This window comes from Megalobrama amblycephala, linkage group LG14, assembly GCF_018812025.1.
Source record: "Megalobrama amblycephala isolate DHTTF-2021 linkage group LG14, ASM1881202v1, whole genome shotgun sequence".
NCBI classification, from domain to species: Eukaryota; Metazoa; Chordata; class Actinopteri; order Cypriniformes; family Xenocyprididae; genus Megalobrama; species Megalobrama amblycephala.
The window spans coordinates 24,120,572-24,142,039 of NC_063057.1; the positions used below are offsets into that span (position 1 = coordinate 24,120,572).

The 21,468-nt window shown below is 39.9% G+C and overlaps 1 pseudogene; it reads right to left on the reverse strand.

Annotated features, from left to right (window-relative positions):
• Positions 1-250: 250 nt before the first annotated feature.
• LOC125244597 lies at positions 251-20,542 on the reverse strand (annotated as a pseudogene).
• Between the last annotated feature and the right edge of the window lie 926 nt (positions 20,543-21,468).

Here is a 21,468-nt window from a genome sequence, read left to right on the forward strand (position 1 = left end):
ACATACATGTTCCTTACATATTATTGTAGCCTAGTTTGTGCTGAATACAGTGTAATGACACTTTTTCCATTAATATGTTTATGAACAACTGAAAAAAGCACAAATGTCAGGGCATGTCAAAACTTCTCCAGGCCCCAAATCAGCCTCAGACCCCTGAGGGTTAAACTACAGTAACAAGGAAATAAGTAACATAAAATATACAAAAATAAATGACATAAATGAATAATAATAAAATGATGAAATGATGAAATGATAAATTGTGTAAATCAAATGACAAATACATACATGACTGATGATGATAAATGATTATACTGAATATAAAAACAAAGAAAATAAAGCACAACACAGATGTATGGTTGAAGTAACACACACACACACAGGTTTGAGATCCTCAGATCCTTCATTTACAGAAATTGATCTTCAAACTGTGTGATTGATTCGTTCTCTTCAATCTGTCTTAATTCACTCAACTTTGATATTCTGTTCCTGTATTTCTTGCTTGTTGCTTCTAACTCAGTGTCTTCTTTAAACTCTGCAAATTCAGTCTCCATTTGTCTTTTGAGATCATCTTTGAATGTGTTTAATTCAGTTTTGAAAGTCTTGGATTTGCTGGTTTCATCCAGACATGTTTGCAGTGAGTCTCATTGTGTCTCCATCTTCTTCTGTCCCATATTTCCTCTTTTCTCTGTTAGATTCCTTGCCTGTTTTTTCTGGGTTTCTCTTGCTCTTCACCTTGTTTCTCTCACTCATCCTTAAACCTTCTCTGACTTTTATTATGGAGTTTAGTGGGATCTCATCCTTTACTCAACCAATACGGCTCTAGGGCTCGACCGGAAGAACCTGAACATGTTTTTTCAGTGACCCTTTCAGTGAACCTTACCAATAAGGTTCATTCTCATATGTTACGCAGCACATTTGAGCTTCCGGAAGAGGTTTGTTCTGGTGTGTTAGGTTGAGTTTCTGCTTATCAATGTTTATATGCGAGTAAAAGCTTAAATTAAATGTGTTCATCATAAGAAGTGATCGATTCTCTTCAGAAAATTTGAAATAAACCACTCGATTCATATGGATTAGTTTTCTGATCTCTTTATGAAGTTTTTGAAGCATCAAAGTGATAGTTACAAATGCAGTTTATGTTAGGAAATCTGACAGCATTCTGTCATCAAAAAGATCTTCATTTGTATTCTGAAGATGAACGAAAGTCTTAAGGGTTTGGAACGACATGAGGGTGAGTAAATGACAGAATTTTAATTTTGGGGTGAACTAACAATCATCTTATGTTCATTGTCTTGTGTTTAATATTTCCTGCTGGTGTTTATCCCTGATGTTTATTAGATAAAAGTTTTCAACATCTTTTTGTGTCAAGCGTCTTATCTTTGTCACACGCTGACTTGACTAGATGAGCAGTCACTGAATCATCATGCAGCTCAAAGTATTATGGGTTGAATCAGTCTATTCTGATTCATCAACACAGTGTCACTGATGATCTTCTATAAACCCTTAATCCAGGATAGAGTGGTTGAGTGAATGTGGTCTGGACTGTGTGGATGAGGTTCATTGTGTCTCCAGAGACGCTGTAGAAGGACAGAGTTCCTGCACAGTGATCCACATACACTCCTATTCTACTGCTGATGGACAGTACGGTGAGTTCAGTCTCTATGTTATTGTGTATGAATGAGTAACTGGAGGGAGTGCAGTACAAACTCCAGGACTGATCATTACATCCAAACGCACACTCATCACCCCGTCCCTTCCTGCTGATGCTCTTATATGACACTGATATAGACACTTTCACATCCACTCCACTCAATCTCCCCAGTAGCAGCGTCCACACACACTCTCGTTACACAACACCTGATGATAATAATCAAATCTGTCTGGATGATCAGGATATGACTGGACTGCGCCAGCTAATCTAATAAAGCTGTTCTTTTCAGACAGGTATTTATGTGCTGTGTTCAGATCCAGAGAGAGCTGATGAGAGTCTAAAGGAGATAAAACACATCACAATCAGGAATTATCAATCTGATCTTTTAATGTACACTGTAAAAATTATTTTAGCAGCTAGTTAAATTTACTTTATTCAAATTAGTTAAAACCACACAATTACTGAACATTCTGTCCTAAAATTCACTTAAATATGTAAAACTGAAGTTTACTCAATGTGTTGGAACTACCTGAATAATTAGTGTTGAATTAACCGAAACTGGGCAGTGGATTTTTAGTGGATCAGGAGAGTAAATGCTGAAATTAAATGTTATTTTATGTGTTTTTGAGGGAAAGACGTGTTAGTGTTTAATGTTCAGTTACTGTGTTTGACATGTAAAGAGTTTCTGTTATATTAGTTTTTATGCAGAAGAGTGTTTGTGTTCAGGCTGTGCGAGGCGACATGACAAATATCATGTGTGTCGCTTCACTCGATGAGCAATAACTGCACTCATACCAGTACTGAGACTATAGTCTCTTCTTACTTCCTTATTCTGTATATTACATACAATAATAATTACCATAAATGTCTTTAGCATTCGCTAGTTATTATGTAGAACAGGAAATGATAGCTTCAGCATAAGTTCTACCAGGAAGACTCTAATACCACGTCATTCATTCATAATAACAGGTCTGGCCAATCACTGATTGATACCTGGAGTATATGAGCACTGAATTCTGTTTCACGTTCACAGTTGATGATGCTGACATTCCCTTCTCAGTGTGGGATACAGCTCGTTTTAAAATGTAGCCAGACTATATTATAGTCTATTAAATTACTGACATATTTTATTTTAAAAAATGTACGCTTCTGTGAATGACTGCGTAAGCAATGCTCTAATAATTTTAATGACGGGATATGTTAAAGCGGAACTCAGTAAGATTTGCGAAGCTCCCCCTACAGGTTCCTTCAGTGAATCACACTGTCATAAATACTCCAACCGCAGCTCTGGACTACAACGACTACAACGCTCACCAGCGCAGTAGTTTATATATTGAATTACCGTAAAGCATTTTGTCACTCTCGCGTAAACCTGAACATGAGGCGACATTGTATAGGGTTGGCACAGCTCAACTTTCAAGTGCTGTTTTCTGGCGTAGACGTGCCAGAGGGGGTTAGTGCATGCCTCAAACACACCACTACAAGTCAGTTAACCATCGTAAGGACTTAGAAAACTATTTATGAAGGTAAAAAAGTTACTTTGTTCTGCTTTAAATACTGAAGACTCTCTATTGGTGTATGATCACCAGAGATTACTTAACATTATAGATCGATGTATTTTCAACAGCCGAACTAATGTTAATCGGGGTGGAAAAAACAACTCGCCCCCTCCTCCGCTCCTGTGTGGATTACCTGACTATCTTTGTCAGGCATTATGCTCTCCCGGGAGGAAGAAGCAACTTAGACGCCGCGGTAAACGTGGTGGTCTACTAGTGAGAGCTAGGACCTTAATGGCCTTGTTTCCAAAGACTGATCCCCGTTGGTTTTTATCCGAACATAGCATGGATTGTTGTTCTCCGACACTCTTGGGATCCCGCATATAAGTGGCTGGTGCCTGTTACTGGCGTGGATAAGGAGCCTTTGGCCAACATTTATCGGCCTCCTCATTTTAGAAGAGGTGGTGTGGACGTTTCTCTCCTGCAATTCTTTGATTGTGCACCTCTGTTGCTGAAAGACTCAACCCCAGTGAGGTTTTCCTTGGTGAATGCTAGATCACTAGCCAACAAATCTTTTATTTTGAATGACTTTTTCACTTCCAAGGACCTGGACATGTTGTGTGTGATGGAGACGTGGATCGGTGTTGGTGAGTCAAGTGTGTTTTCAGAAGCCGTACCTCTGAATTGTACTTATTTTAATTCTCCACGGCTTACGGGTTGAGGAGGTGGAGTAGCAGCTATTTTTAAAGAACACTTAAACTGTCGTTGTCTGTCAGCTTACTCCTATTCCAGCTTTTGCCTATTCCAGCTATTGCTGTTGTCTATCGCCCACCCAAATAAAACAAAGACTTTATTGAGGAGTTTTCTGATTTTTTGGCTGAAATTATGCCAAAATATGATCGGATCTTAATTGTTGGGGACTTTAATATCCATGTGTGTTGTCCTGCCAAAGCCTTGGCTAAAGCCTTTCTTAATCTGGTGGAGTCTTTTAATTTAACTCAGTTTGTGGCTAGTCCCACACATGTTTGTGGTCATATTTTAGACTTGGTTTTATCATATGGCTTGCCAGTTGGTAATATTGAAGTCTGTGATGCTGTTTTCTCTGATCATTTACCTGTTTTATTTGAGATATGTATTACCTGTGATCCCAAAGTGACTGCTCCAACTCGTCGCCGTCAAATGATTAATTCTTCAACCATTCAATCATTTTCAGAGGCTTTTAATGCTATTGACGATGACTATTCATTGTCTTCATACGGCCTTAACACTGATGATCTGACTTCATTGTTCTCTTCAACTTGTCTTAATATCTTGGATGCTGTGGCTCCTTTTAAGATGGTTTAAGTAAAACCTAGAACTCAACCATGGCTGAATGCTACTACTCGAACTGTAAGGCTTGAGTGTAGAAGGGCGTAACGCCGCTGGAAGAAGGATAAATTGCAGATTTCCTTTGATATTTTGAAGGAGAATTTGCTTAAATATCAAAAAACTGTTAGATCTGAGAAATCAAAGTATCTTTCTAGCATCATCTGTAATAACTCCCACAAGCCAGCTGTGTTATTTAGTACTATTAACGCGGTTTTAAACACTCTCCAGGCAACCTGTTTAGAGCCTTCAGCCGAGATGTGTGAGAAATTTTTAGACTTTTTCATTGACAAGATTGAGGCTGTTAGAGCTAAAATTTTGCTCCCTTCGACTTTTTCATCCATTTTGATGATTTTAATGAAATGTTCAGTATACCTGTATTTATTTATGGGTTCAAGGAGTTTAAAGCAAATAAAAAAAGGGGCGTTTGTTGAATTTTATGATAGGAAAAGCAAAAATGTCTATTTATTTAAGTAGAAAACAGAAAGTTGAGTGTGGAACTGAATGTAATGTAGTGAATGCTTTTAAAGGACTTGTAAAAACAAGAATTAGACATGATTTTGCTTTTTTTATGCATGAAAAACCTATTGGATTTTGAAGTGATTTGAACTTGTGGAGAAGTGCTCTGTAAAATTGAAAACAATTCTTTAATATTTGGTGATAGTATAAGATGAAATAGAATGTGAATTTTGGATATGTGAAATGTGTATAATTAATGTAAATATAGTTTTCTAAAAATCTAAATCTCTCTCTCTTTCACACTCTCTCTCTAACTATCTCTCAGGTAACTTTTTACATGCAAACCCGATTCCAAAAAAGTTGGGACACTGTACAAATTGTGAATAAAAAAGGAATGCAATAATTTACAAATCTCATAAACTTATATTTTATTCACAATAGATATAAAATGTTGAAAGTGAGACATTTTACAACCCAAGTTGTTATCAGCGCTCAGTTCAGAAGCCTGCATCTCTGATGGTATGGGGTTGCATGAGTGCGTGTGGCATGGGCAGCTAACACATCTGGAAAGGCACCATCAATGCTGAAAGGTATATCCAAGTTCTAGAACAACATATGCTCCTATCCAGACGTCGTCTCTTTCAGGGAAGACCTTGCATTTTCCAACATGACAATGGCAGACCACATACTGCATTAATTACAACATCATGGCTGCGTAGAAGAAGGATCCGGGTACTGAAATGGCCAGCCTGCAGTCCAGGTCTTTCACCCATAGAAAACATTTGGCGCATCATAAAGAGGAAGATGCGACAAAGAAGATCTAAGACAGTTGAGCAACTAGAAGCCTGTATTAGACAAGAATGGGACAACATTCCTAATCCTAAACTTGAGCAACTTGTCTCCTCAGTCCCCAGACGTTTGCAGACTGTTATAAAAAGAAGAGGGGATGCCACACAGTGGTAAACATGGCCTTGTCCCAACTTTTTTGAGATGTGTTGATGCCATGAAATTTAAAATCAACTTATTATTCCCTTAAAATGATACATTTTCTCAGTTTAAACATTTGATATGTCATCTATGTTGTATTCTGAATAAAATATTAAAATTTGAAACTTCCATATCATTGCATTCTGTTTTTATTCACAATTTGTACAGTGTCCCAACTTTTTTGGAATCGGGTTTGTACATGCTGGGTACGATTAATGGTATATGATTTTATTATCTCACACATCTCTTTTGTAACTATTTTAAGTGTAACCATAACCAGATATTGTCATTAAAACCTTTCAATTATTGCAATACAATATCATCACACTATAGCAACGCTCACCCACATATTTTGCTATTATAACTGTGCTTATTTCCGTCGTTGGTATAAGTAGCAGTGATAATAGACAAGAAATGTACAGTTTTCTACCATCTTGCTGATAACGTTTCTTTAGTCATTCGGCAACCCTACGGCCTAAACCCCTGTAGGCAGACCACCCTTACAGATGGTGCCGAAACCCGGGATCCCTTGCAGTGAGTTTTCTGAAATTTACTTTGAGCAGAATGAGGACATTTTTCACAGTTGATCTTGTGAATGAATTAAAGCTGACCTTCTGACCACAGAATGGGCATGTCTGTTTTCATTGTTTAATGGTATAATAGGAAAAGTCTCCATTTGCATGATTTGCATGAAACACAATTTGGAAGGTTTTAAAGAGCTTCAATAGTCCCATTACTGTACAGTCTGAGAACATTCAGATCTCCTCAGGGATGGAAGGGAAAATTTCTGAAAAGAGTGGCGTATTGTTTACTTTATGGAGCAAAAAGTTGAGCCTACCTTGTGCAAACTCAAGAAACAATATATTGGGATTAAATGTTCAGATGATGAAATGCTCAAATGGTGGGACATAATTGGCAAACACCAAAAAAAAAAAAATCAAAACATGGTGAAATAATTGAGGCTTGAAACTTCATAAGTTGTAAGAGGCTATGTGATGTGACCACACATTTTCAATTATAGATGCTAAATGTAAAGAACTGCTTTCAAAAAATGCAAAGGGACAAAAGTCTGAGGCAAAGATTCAGGATCTTCAAACACAGCTAGATAATTTACTTGCCGAGCAGTTAGTCTTGACTACTACCTGCTTCGCTACTGTTCGGACACTCTTGCTTACAGCTCCGCGCTTTGCTCTATCGCTTTTATATTTGATCTTCTAATTTTAACTAGAGCAAATCAGCACAGTGCTCAAACAACAAATCTTGTACCAACAAACTTTTTAACTGGAAGATTGCTACAAAAAAGGGGATTTTTTGTCAGATTGTCACGAGTATCACATATTGCAGTAGCATCCTCTACCCCAAACACTAGTCCCCTACCACCGCCAATACATCTGGAAAACAGATTTGAAGCGTTAATGAATGTGACTGAGGAATCTCCAGATGTGATGAATGTGGGTGAGGAATCCCCAAACATGATCAGACACAGATCAAATCAGCCAGCAGCTAACACCAATGCTAACTGCTGCTCAAGGTCGAGCAGACAGCGGCACTCAGCTCATAGAGCAGCCGAGCCCAGGACTCTGATAGTGGGTGACTCCATAATCAGAAACATTAGCAGCAGGGATACAACTACATGCTGCCTTCCACAAGCAACAGTTTCTGATGTAAACAGGGAACTTAAGAACATTCTGATGAAATATAAGACTGCAAATTGACTAATCATTCATGTGGGGAAGAATGATATTCGGAAAGAGCAGTCAGAACTCCTTAAAAGGGATTTCAATGAACTTTTTGAAATGCTTAGAAGACTAAAAGTTCAGTCGTTCATCAGTGGACCACTCCCAGCAAGAGGAACAAATAGATTTTCACGGTTGCTTGGGCTTAACACATGGCTGCAAAAAACCTGCAACATAAAGGGACTGAATTTCATCGACAACTTCAATCTGTTCTGGAGTCAGAGACAATTGTTCACACATGATGGCCTGCACCCAAACAAACTGGGCTCAAAAGTGCTAAAGAACAATATCTACTTCTGCCTCAATCATCCCTCAGCAGTGTGTGCAAATCCACTCAATCTGAATGGCACAAACACACCTGGAAAGAGTACAACTGACCACAGGATATCATTTCAGCACCTGAATGAACATGCGGTTGACACATCCCACAAGGTCAATGATAACACCACGCAGCCACTGTCACGTACACACAAACAAGATGTTCAGATCCATATGCAGCATTTATTGGGCAATCCAAAGTCGTAATCCAGAAAACAGGCAAGGGTCAAAATCCAAGGAACCGTCCACAAAAACAGAAAGCCGGAGATACAAAAGTACATGTAACATAAATTAACAAACCACAACCAAGGACAGAAACAACTGAGTATAAATAGACAGACATTAATGAGGAAACACAAAACAGCTGGGTGCAATGACATGGGATAATGAGTCCGGGAAGTGTGTTATGGGAATTGTAGTCCAAGGGGTGAAAACAAGAGTCCGGGATGGAGTGCCCTCTAGTGGTTGATAGGGCACTCTCACTAGTGATCATGACATTACCCCCCCTCAAAGGAGTGGCTACCAGATGCTCCACCAGACAAAAAAAACAAAAACACAAAAAACTCAGGAGGGAGGTGGACAGGAGGAGGATCAGGGGGAGGGATGGCAGGCCAGGTCCAGAGTCCTCAACTGAAGGCCAGAGGGGAGCCGGAGGAACAGACCATGGGGGCTCCATGAAGGTCAGAGTCCTGGCTGAGAGCCAGGGCGGTGCTGGAGGAACTGACAAGGCGGGCGCTGGCAGGTCTGGAGTCCTGGCTGATTGCCAGGGCGGCGCTGGAGGAACTGACCAGGCGGGTTCCGGTAGATCTGGAGTCCTGGCTGATTGCCAGGGCGGTGCTGGAGGAACTGACCAGGCGGGTGCCGGCAGGTCTGGAGTCCTGGCTGATTGCCAGGGTGGCGCTGGAGGAACTGACCAGGCGGGTTTCAACGGTTCAGGTGGCCTGGGTGGTGGCGGGGCAGACCAAGGGTGCTCCGTGGTCATATCAGGGGGAGCGGGCAGCTCGGTGACGGCCTCCGTGGCCGTATCAGGGAGAGCGGGCAGCTCTGGGACGGCAGCGGGCTCAGACTGAGGCTGCTCTGGGACGGCAGCGGGTTGGGGCTGCTCTGGGACGGCAGCGGGCTCGGGCTGGCAGGCTGGTCCAGAGTCAAAAACGCCTGAGTGCATCCTCCAGGCACGCAAGACCGCCAAAACATAAGAAGTGAAGACAGCCCTCTTGGCCATCACAGGACTGACAGGGAGAGCATACGGGACTGGAGAGGACTCACTGGCTGGAGCGGGCTCACTGGCTGGAGCAGACTCACTGGCTGCAGCAGACTCACTGGCTGGAGCGGACTCACTGGCTGGAGCGGACTCACTGGCTGGAGCGGGCTCTGAAAAGGTCTCCGGGCCTTGAAGGATGAAGGAAGCCTTCTTCCTCCTCCTCCTTCTTTTACATGGGTGAAGCAGAGATTCAGTGCCCACCTCCTCTGTGGCCTCTGGAACGGATTCACAGGCTGGAGCGTGATCTGGAGCGGGCTCACTGGTTGGAGCGGGCTCTGGCTGACCCGGTGTGGCCCAGTTACTCCGATGGTGGAGACAGTGGACGAACCCCCAAAAATCCAGGTCTCCCAGTCCATTCATCTCCCACAGAGGTAACGAGTCATCCAGGCAACCATTAAAAATCCCTTTTAGCGCCTCATCATTATACCGCAGCCCCACCGTCATAGTCCAGAAAAACTGGGCAAAACACCTACCTCCCTTCCCTCCTGACGTAGAGCCACCACCACCCGAAGTAAAGCCATCCGCTCCCCAATGGAGGCTGGGGAAGAATCCGAAAACTCATGCTTGCTGGATCTGTTAAATGGTGGTTTGTTCTGTCACGTACGCACAAACAAGATGTTCAGATCCATATGCAACATTTATTGGGCAATCCAAAGTCGTAATCCAGAAAACAGGCAAGGGTCAAAATCCAAGGAAAAGTCCACAAAAACAGAAAGCCGGAGATACAAAAGTGCACGTAACATAAATTAACAAACCACAACCAAGGACAGAAACAACTGAGTATAAATAGACAGACACTAATGAGGAAACACAAAACAGCTGGGTGCAATGACATGGGATAATGAGTCCAGGAAGTGTGTTATGGGAATTGTAGTCCAAGGGGTGAAAACACTAGAGTGCCCTCTAGTGGCTGATAGGGCACTCTCACCTAGTGATCATGACAGCCACAACAACCACTGCTCACAGAGCTCACCGAGAGACAGTGACGTGTTAAAACTGCTCCAAGATTCAGCACCCAAGGACGACTTTCGGGAAAACAGCCAGGGAAGCCAGGACAACATATTACAGCCTCCGGTAACACCAGAGCAACAGCCTCTCTCACCGGACACGTTATCCCTCTCTCCAGCATCCCCTCTTCTGTGCTTCTCAGAGAAAATGGAGGAACTGGTCTATGCTGGAACCAAACTCTCCCACTCTATTGCTGCGAGCCCCCAGATATCAACAAAAAAGCGGCGAGTCCCGCAACCACCAAAGCCTGTGGGCCCAGCTCGGCCTCCCCCTCCTCCTGCGAGAGCTCTTCGGCCCCTGCCACAATGCCAGGGGCCACATCCTCCTCCATCTGTTCTAAGTAAACAAAAAACAACTGATAACAGCTCTCAGTGATGTGTGTCGGGTCCCCGCTATGATAACAGTGACTTTATCAAATGTTTACAGAACAAGCAGGAAACCAGTGTGCCTGTTGCTTTCTTTATTTCTGTTTTATTACGTGATAGAAAGCTTAAGGCCTTCTCAAACCGTTTAGCAAACCCATTTAATCTGCTGCCTATTACACGTCAAACTAAGATTACTGTAGAGACAGAAAGTAAGACTGTTAAGTTAGCACTTTTAAACATCCGCTCACTTAAAAATAAATCACTTCTAGTCAATGACTTAATAACCACAAACAACCTAGATTTTATGCTTCTAAATGAAACATGGCTTGAAGACAGCTGCAGTGCAACAATCCTGAATGAAACAGCCCCTCCTAACTTTACTTTTATGAGTGTCTGCAGAGCTGTTAGGAGAGGTGGAGGTCTAGCTGCTCTATTTATCACTATTGTCATTAAGGATGTAGCGCTATCTGATCATTTCTGTATTTTCTTTGATCTATCTCGGTCAAAAAGCGATGCTTAAATGAGAATACTAGTGTACTGTTTATGAAGGCTATATCTTTAACACCAAGCATATCTGCAGACTCTGTTGATTTTCTCCTTGATTCTTTTAACTCAAAAGTACAGAATGTTATTGATAACATTGCTCCTGTGAAAGCCAGGAAGAAGACTGGCAGACAAAAAGCACCGTGGAGAAACTCAGCAGCAGTGCAAAATATGAAAAGACAATGCAAAAAAGCTGAGTGCATGTGGCGAAAGACAAAACTTGAAATCCACTATAACATCTATAAAGATATCCTTTATGCTTTTAATGTGTTACTAGGCAAAGCTAGACAGACCTTCTTCTCAAATATTATAAACAGAAACTTAAACAACACCCGCACTCTTTTTGCTACTGTAGACTAACAACCCCCCAAGTCAGATTCCCAGTGAAATGCTCTCAGACAGCAAATGCTGTGAGTTTGCTTCTTTCTTCTCTGAGAAAATTAATAATATCAGAAAGGCGATCAGCACATCCTTGAGCTGCACTAAGGTACAACAGATCAAATCACAACCTCAGAAAGTAGCTATTATGTCTGATTTTGAAGCAATTGATGGTACAATTTTGGAAGAAACAGTGCAGCACCTTAAAACATCAACCTGTGCCCTTGACACACTTCCCACATCTTTTTTCAAAAGCGTGTTTAACTGTTTAGAAGCAGATCTCCTAGAAGTGGTAAACGCCTCACTTCTCTCTGGGACTCTTCCAAAATCCCTGAAAACTGCAGTTGTTAAGCCCCTCCTGAAAAAGAGCAATCTGGATAAAACCATATTGAGCAACTACAGACCAATCTCAAATCTTCCTTTCATAGGCAAGATCATTGAAAAAGTTTTCAATCAGCTGAACAAATTCTTAAGCTTGAATGGATATTTTTACAACTTTCAATCTGGTTTCCGACCGCATCACAGCACAGAGACAGCGCTCATAAAGATAATAAATGATATTCCCCAAAACACAGATACAGGTAAATTATCAGTGCTGGTTCTACTCGACCTCAGTGCTGCGTTTGATACTGTCGATCAAAACATTCTTCTTGACAGGCTGGAAAACTGGATTGGGCTTTCTGGGATGGTCCATAAATGCTTCAGGTCATACTTAGAAGGGCGAGGTTATTATGTGAGTATCGATGACCATAAGTCTGAGTGGACATCCATGACTTGCGGAGTCCCTCAAGGTTCAATACTTGCACCCCTCCTGTTCAACCTATATATGCTGCCACTGAGCCAAATAATGAGAAAGAGCCAAATTGCATATCACAGCTATGCAGATGACACCCAGATTTACCTAGAGCTATCACCTAACGACTACAGCCCCATTGACTCCCTGTGCCAATGCACTGATGAAATTAAAAATCGGATGTGCCTAAACTTCCTTCAGTTAAACAAAGACAAAACTGAAGTCATTGTGTTTGGAAACAAAGATGAAGTTCTCAAAGTGAACACATACCTTCACTCTAGGGGTCAAACAACTAAAAATCAAGTCAGGAATCTTGGTGTGATTTTGGAGTCAGACCTGAGTTTCAGTAGCCATGTAAAGACAGTAACTAAATCAGCATACTGTCATCTCAAAAATATTGCAAGAATTAGATGCTTTGTCTCCAGTCAAGACTTGGAGAAACTTGTTCATGCTTTCATCACCAGCAGGGTGGATTATTGTAATGGGCTCCTCACTGGTCTTCCCAAAAAGACCATAAGACAGCTGCAGCTCGAACAGAACGCTGCTGCCAGGATTCTGAGCAGAACCAGAAAACATGAACACATCACACCAGTCCTCAGGTCCTTGCGCTGGCTTCCAGTTGCATTTAGAATTGATTTTAAAGTACTGCTACTTGTTTATAAATCACTCAATGGCCTAGGACCTCAATACATTGCAGATATGCTCATAGAATATAAACCTAACAGATCACTCAGATCATCAGGATCAAGTCACTTAGAAATGCCAAGGGTTCACTCAAAGCAAGGAGAGTCTGCTTTTAGCTGTTACGCCAGCCGCAGCTGGAACCAGCTTCCAGAAGAGATCAGGTGTGCTCCAACAGTAGCCACATTCAAATCCAGACTCAAAACACTTCTGTTTATCTATGCATTTGCTGATTGAGCACTGTGCTATGTCCGAACTGTTTGTACTTTATTTTATACATACTATCTTTTTATTCTTTCAATTCTTTTTCTTATTTTTTTTTTATTATTATTATTTCATTTTTTTATGCATTTTATATATTTTATGTATCATCTTTTTTATTTTCTGACTTTTAATGCATTTTATATCTTGCTGTTTGGTTGAAAGAGCTGGGAGAATTAGGAAGTAAGTTTTTTGAATTACCATTTTGTATGAAATGTGCTATACAAATAAAATTGCCTTGCCTTGCCTTGACTGAAAAGTGTAAAAAACACAAGAAGACCATTGCAGATCTCAAGGCTAAGCTGAATGCTCAAGAGTCCATGTCTCCCAAAATGCTTATCAGCAGTGTGACTACTTTATTAGTCTGGCTGTTCGATGAGAAAGAGATTAAATATAGTTGCAATAAACTCTGTAATAATCCAAACAAATGTATCAGAGACTATTCTGTTGTGCAGAGCTAAATAAGAACTGAAGCACAGCTTGATCTTTGGTTGACCAATCAGCGGAAAGGAGCGTTTTATTGGTTTCATTGTTTTTCCATTTGGCAGATTATAACAAAGTGTGATAAAAACAAAAATAAAAATTTGAAAAAAATTACGCAAGATTTGTTTATTTATGTTCATGGATCGAATATGTGATAAATGAACGTTTTTTTTTTTCGTTTTTTCATTGCAAAGAAAAAAAAGAGAAAACAAATTAGACGATTACGGATGGACCTTGAAAGCATTAACTGTACATTCAGTTAACCTTTAATTATTGGCTTATTTCTGCTTATTTATCCTTCAAATGTTTGATAAGTCGAAAATAAATGTAATAAGGCCTTAGTGCATTTTACCAGATGTCCTGTGCTAATCATCATTTACATGATCAACTCTGAAATTCTTCTGTCATGTTTTCTTTTTCCTTCTACAGGAAGAACATGAACACACTCAGTGAGTTTTTCTGCTTGTTTTCTTAGTGACTTACATTGTAGGAAGTCAGTCCTGGTCCTGGGAACAATGTTGGAGAAAGTGACTGTGGAAATCAACAGACATAAAGAGTGTGATTGTCAGGTCAAGAGAAATTGTTCCTGTGTTCGTTCCTAAGACATTTCTAATATGATCTTCTACATGATATGAGATGATGGAGGATCATTTCTGAGAGCAGATGAATCTCCAGGACTTTACCTCTGTCAGAGATCTTCTTGAGGTCCTCTTTGCAGAAATCCTCCAGTTTGTCTCTCAGCTGAAGGACAGATTCTCTCAAGACATCAAAAGAGGAGAGAGAACTGAAGGGATCGTCATTTATTTCTGTAGATTCAGGAGGAGCTGAGAGAGACTGGAAACTCTACAGAAAACAGAAATCAAAGCTCATCACCTCCACACTTCAGCCAATATCCTGCACTACTGTCAGATTTGAGCAGCTCTTTTGATCTTTAGAAACGCTCTTCAATCCAACACTTCTCATATTCATTGTATGACATTAGAGCTACAAAATCTAGCGTTTGCAATTTACATTATATGTGAACTTTCTTGGAAATCTTTTGGATGATAAAGCATCTGCCAATAACATAAATGTAACTGATCAAGTGCATCAGTGGTGTCACATTCAGGCCCGTTTCTAGACACAAGTGAACTAGTTATCATTGTAAAATAATGACACTGCATTTTAGCAGAAAATTACCATGTTCTAAGAACATTTAAGCAGCTGAATATTAGCATAAGAAAGATATCAGTTTTAAATGTTATTAGAAAGACTGTGATCATGAATCCAAATATTTAGTGTATATTGAAATTATATATTTAAAAATGAATGATAGCAACAGCAAAATACCATGTTGAGTTGGTTATGACCACATTTTTTAAAAAAAACATTTGTCCAGAAACCATGAAAGTGATCCATTCACATGTGGAAATAAAATCTAAAGGTCAGGAATATACCAACATCTATCTAATGTGAAATATTTTAATGATGAACTAATCATAAATGATTAATAAGTGGTATGCTAACGGTTTACAAATATGTTGTAAATTATCTTTAAAAATGAGTAAATCATGAAATAATCTTCTGATCCGTGTACCTTCGGATAATTTGTTTTCTCCTTTTTGTTTTCTAAATAGAAAAGCAAAGAAAGCATTCATTTATCACATATTCGACCCTCCTCATGAGAATAAATAAACAAATCGAGTCGGTTTTTTTTTTTCATATTTTTATTTTTGTTTTAATCACACTTTGTTCTAATCCACCAAATGGAAAAACAATAAAACCAAAATGGATAAACGGCTTGAATATTCAATCTCTACATGGGCGGGAATAAAACGCCCCTTTCCGCTGATTGGTCAACCAAAGATCAAGCCGCGCCATCAGTTCTTAGCTCCAGAATCAGCTCCACGCAACAGAATATCTAGTAGCTTATATCTATCCGATACATTTGTACGGATTATTACAGAGTTTATTGCAACTACATTTAATCTCGTTCTCATCAAACAGCCAGATTAATAAATGGCTCGACACAACCCATACCAGGGCAAAGCCTAGACAGAGCTTTCTTCTTTATACACATACATTCGTGTGTCGTGAAATACTAATTTATCGTAGCTTATTAAATACAAATTTACGTTACACCTGTTCTCACAACTACTCCTAGCCTATGTATTTGGCACACCGCTGTTTTATTTAGCTGGCCAACTCTAAAAATATCTGCAGGAGCTGCGCGACTTCAAATCTCACTTTTCTATCAAAAATACTAGAAAAGGCAGTTTCATCACAACTATGTTCCTTTTTAGAAAGAAATAGTATCTGTGAAGATTTCCACTTGACATTTGATATTCAATAGTATTCTTGACATTTATTCAACAGTGCTTCTGATCTGCCTGCATTGACACTATTATTTAAGAGCTGCTGTGCAGCCAAATTATGTACCAGTTATCAATGTAAAGCTGCTTTGACACAATCTGCATTGTAAAAAGCGCTATATAAATAAAGGTGACTTAATTGTTGGTGATTTTAATATCCATGTAGATAATAAAAAAGACTCATTGGGATTGGCATTTACAGACATTCTAAACTCTATTGGTGTTAGACAACACGTGTCAGGACCCAATCATTGTCGTAATCATACATTAGATCTAATATTGTCACATGGAATCGATATTGATGCAGATGAAATTCTGCAGCAGAGCGATGACATCTCAGATCATTATCTAGTCTTGTGTATACTACATTTAGTCAAGGCTGCTAAACCGCCACCCTTTCACAAATATGGCAGAACTAATCACTTCTACCACTAAAGATTGCTTTATAAATAATCTTCCTGATCAGTTTCATCTCTTTAGCAAACCAGATAGCTTAGAAGAACTCAATGTTGCAACATAAACTATTGACTCTGTCTTTTCCAGCACATTAAACTCCCTTAAGCTCCCTTGCGTTTAAAGAAGATTAAGGAAATTAGTCCAGCACCGTGGTACAACGAGCACACTCGGACTCTTAAGAGAGCAACCAGAAAAATGGAGTGCAGCTGGAAGAAAACAAAACTAGAAGTTTTTTGCATTTCGTAGAAAGAACACATTTTTTCACGTACAGGAAGGCCATAAAAACTGCTAGATCTAATTATTTTTCTAATCATGTAAGAAAACAAACACCCTAGGTATGTATTTACAGTAAACGGTAGGCTATGTAATAGCCATTCAGTTTCTGTAATGAATAATTGACTGGTGTTTGATACTTCTGCACCGACATTTACTCTCAAGCAAAGTTTGCACATTGCTTGTGATATCCACTGGCTCGCCTTCATGGTTTAAAATGAAAATATTTTCAATATTGCAGCGTGGCATTTTTCTTCATCGCCAGTTACACGCAAAATGGACAATGATTCAGATTTTGTGGGTGTCATTTCTTGTGATAATAAAATTAATTAAATAAGTAAATAAACAAGTAAAAGCAAACTGGAACTTGTTTTTTTAACATTTCTGTGAATAATTTGCTGATGCAGGTGAAAAAAGACTTGATTTTTTTTCAATGATTTTTAAGTGATTAATATATCAACTAATAATAACATTAATCATCTACTAACAATCTGTTTGATTATTTCATGATTTCATATTTTTTTAAGATAACTTAGAATATATTGATCTTTTATTTATCATTATGAACATATAGTCATGTTTTGTAAATGATTAGATCATTATTAACTAATAAGTTAAAAATGACTTGAATTTGAACATTATTAAAAAGTGTTACTCATTATCCTAATAAAATACATCAGTCATCATCTTAGCTGTATTGTGTAAATTGAAAATATAGAATTTTAGAGCAAGCTGTAACAGTGTGGTCAAAAAAGGAGAGGAGATGAGGATCTAATTGCAGCACAGGACACAGGTACTAAACACAGGAATAGGAACCAAACTAGTTTTTGTTTATGGATTCCACCATAACCATAACTCCACCTCTGGAAATGGGGGCTCGGAAGACAAAGGCAGATCCGGTGCTCATCATCCAGCAAGGATGAAGGAGGAACCGGAGGGAAGCCAAAGGGGTGGAGGGCTGAGGCACAGTCCGTGGTGAAACATGGAGGGAAGCTGAATGAAGCCAGTGGAAAGGGAGGAGCCGAGGAGCTGGATGGAATTTGTGAGGACGACGGGGCTTTGGATGAGCTCCATGGTTGGAATGCAGGAGCTTGGAGGATGGATGGGACCAGCAGAGACAAAGGAGTCAGGAGGCTGGGCAGGACCAGCAGAGGAAGGAGGACCAGGGAACTATTCAGAACCAGGAAGTCCAGTAGGCCTTGTGGGACCGGTGGAGAAGAAGAGAGCTCAAGGTTGGGAGAATAGGCAGGAGTCGCGTGATATAAGGTGCACAGCGAGTCATCTGGGTAGAGCACCATGTGATCTAGATGGAAATACTCATGGGTGTGATCCTCAAGGAAACAGTCAAACAATTAAGAAAATGAAAATCCATTTTATCAGGTTTGAAGATCATCTGAAGTAAATTTGGTGAACATTACTCAAAATTGATACTATCAAGATTTCACCATGATATAAGAAACCAGAAGGGAAAATTTGGTTAAAAAAGTGTAAATGTTCTGGAAGTTTTGAACTGTTCATGGCACTAGTGGAGTTTGGCATCTAAATATATATCCCAGAAGAAATTTTCAGAGATTTCCAGAGCTGAAATGCATTTATAAGTATCATCTATTTTAAACCAAGATGATTAGATGAGGATCTGTCTTATGATTATATAACATAACACACAGAATTCCTGACAACACTTCAGTCAAAGGCTCATTCTGCTCTCATGAAATGTTTCTCTGTGAGTCTCTTGCTCAAGTCCACTATGATCCTGTTCTTCTAGATCTCTGTTACCTGCAGGAAATGGATGTGATCCTGTGTGTGAGAAAGCTGCTCCAGCTCAGCATCTCTCCTCCTCAGATCATTGATCTCCTGCTCCAGTCGCTCCAGTCGTCCTTCAGCTCGACTCACTGCAGTCTTTTCCTGATCTCTGATCCACTGTGTGGCCTCAGAGTGGCTTCTCTCAATGGAGCGGATGAGCTCAGTGAAGATCCTCTCACTGTCCTCCACTGCTGTCTGTGCAGAGCGCTGTTAGGACACACATCACAATCACACAGTGGCTTCAGTGAGTCCTGACTGAGACTTCTCAAATTTCTCTTCTTCTCCAGACTCACCTTATGAGACTCCACAGCCTCTCTCAGCTGCTGAAGATCTTTCTCTCTCTGCTGGATCCTCTGCTGGAACGACCTCTGTGTCTCCTTCAGCTGGTTCTGCAGCACAAACCAATAACAGAGATGTCACATCATACTGCTGTCACTATATCTGTCAGGGTTCTGTCACTTCAGTCTAGTTTATTCTTTGTTTTGTGACAGAGCCCTGATGCTTCTTTATTATCTTGTCTTTGTGTGAGTGTGCGATCTCTTGTCTGTGTGCCTTGTTTCATGTTCAAAGCGTGGTGTTCGGATTCCGGCACTCATGTCTAGTTTGGTTTTGGTTCTATGCCAGGATTCAGACATTCATGCTCCACGTGTTTGTCTTCTGTTGTGAGCGCACAGGATGAGCATAACTAATAAAAATCCTTATCTTCTGCATTACTGAGTCTTCGCTTCATCCCTTCACCTCACCAAAATCCAGCAACAGTAGAATTAATAACCAATGGCTGTAGGTTCAAACTCCTGAAGGAATGATTGATTAGTTTCCACCATCAAACATGAATTTACATGAAGCATAAGGCCTGTAAACATAAGTATCATAAAAGTGAAACTGACACAGATGTAGAGCTTCACACTGACAGTGTTTCTTCTCTATATGAGCCTCTAAGGCTCTATATGACCAAAAAAAAAGAAGAAAAAAAGTGGCTTACTGAATCACTACATTGAGTATTTCTGTTAATAACTAATAAATGCCAACAGTTATAAAATGTTGATCAGGAATCAGTCATTCTAATTTACATGAAGATGGGCATCACAAATTTCATCAAAAATTGATTTTGAAAACACAGAACAGAAGCCAAAGCCTGAAGTGAAGCTATAAACAACTGAGTTCATATGGACTGAGACAGAGGTGTGGGTGCCAATATAAATAGTGTCAGCATTATTTCATTGGTGTCTAGATTATATTTCATACCTGATTCTCTGTCCTCTGTGCTGCAGCTGATACAGTGTCATGGTTTTTATGTTCATCCATCGGACAAAGCAGGCATATACACTTCTGGTCAGTGCGGCAGAAAACCTCAAGGAGTTTATCATGTGTTTGGCAGATCATCTCCTGCAGTCGTCCAGTGGCTTCAGTCAGATTGTGTCTCTTTCTTTTAAAGAAACTCTCATGATCTTCAAGGTGATTCAGACAGTAAGAGTTCAGACACTCCAGACAGGACTTGACAGCTTTGTGTTTTCTTCCAGTACAGACGTCACACTGCACATCTCCAGCTCCAGCGTAACAGTCAGCAGGAAGTTTTCTCTTCTTCAGTTTCTCCACCACTTCAGCCAGCATGGTGTTTTCAGCTAAAGCAGGTCTTGGGCTGAAGGTCTGTTTGCACTGAGGGCATTTGTAGACACTCATCTGATCCTCCTGATCCCAGCGGCCTGTAATACAGATCTTACAGTAACTGTGACCACAGGGAATGGTCACTGGATCCTTCAGGAGATCCAGACATACTGAACACCTGAACTCATCCTGAGAAATTCCGACTTCTGCCATTTTACCACATGAATACAGAGACACTAACACACAACAGCTCAACTGCACTTCAAGTTTCAGTTTCTCTGAACTGCAGTGTTCCTGTTTCCTGTTTCTGAGTGACGTTTGAAAAAAGTGCCGGCAAATCGTAAAGCCAAATCTGTTGTAGTGTGTTTCTGTCTACGTTATGAACGAATAATTGAAAGTATGGGATATCCAGAAAAATCAAAGATCTAAATTAATACCATAATAAATACCAATTGTTAAACAAACAATACTCTGATCAGAGATCTGGCTAGTTTAAACAGCATCATTTAAAGACATTTTCCCAGCAGACCTGAGTGTCATAATGCTCACAACACAGCAGACTGTGTAAACTCAACTGCAACAGCAGATTATAGTGCAATATTTTCTGATGATGCTTAAACACCAGAAGTCAGATCTAACCACTAACATTCAGTGAATCTGGCAAATGTTTCTCCTAATGGCATAAAATCTTAACAGGTTAAAGTCATCTGCAACAACTATCTGGCTAAGCGCATTAAAGATAAATTAAGATAACAATGTATGCAGGTAATCCAAAGTAGACGGATGAATCAAGTTTCCAAAAACTCAAAAGGTTTAATTCTAACACATCTTAATATAACAGAGACTAAACAAAGAGTGCAGATTAAATCATAGACAGAAACGAGATGATAAATGACGAACAGCTGAAACAACCAAAATAATTATGATGGTAACCATTTCTTCACAAAGTAGTGGCTGGAAACAGGAACAAATCAAAATACAAACGGAAAGTCCAAGCATAAACTGAAACGTGACAAAATCCAGGCGGAAATCCCCAAAATGGCCCCAGTGCTTAGAGATTTCCCCATGTGTTATAACACTCAGAACACTGCAGAGAATGAAAGCAGCTTAAGTTGCAAGATTATCTGATGATGCTTAAACACCAGCAGTCAGATCTGACCACAAACATTCAGTTTATCTGGCCTTTTTGTTATTACAG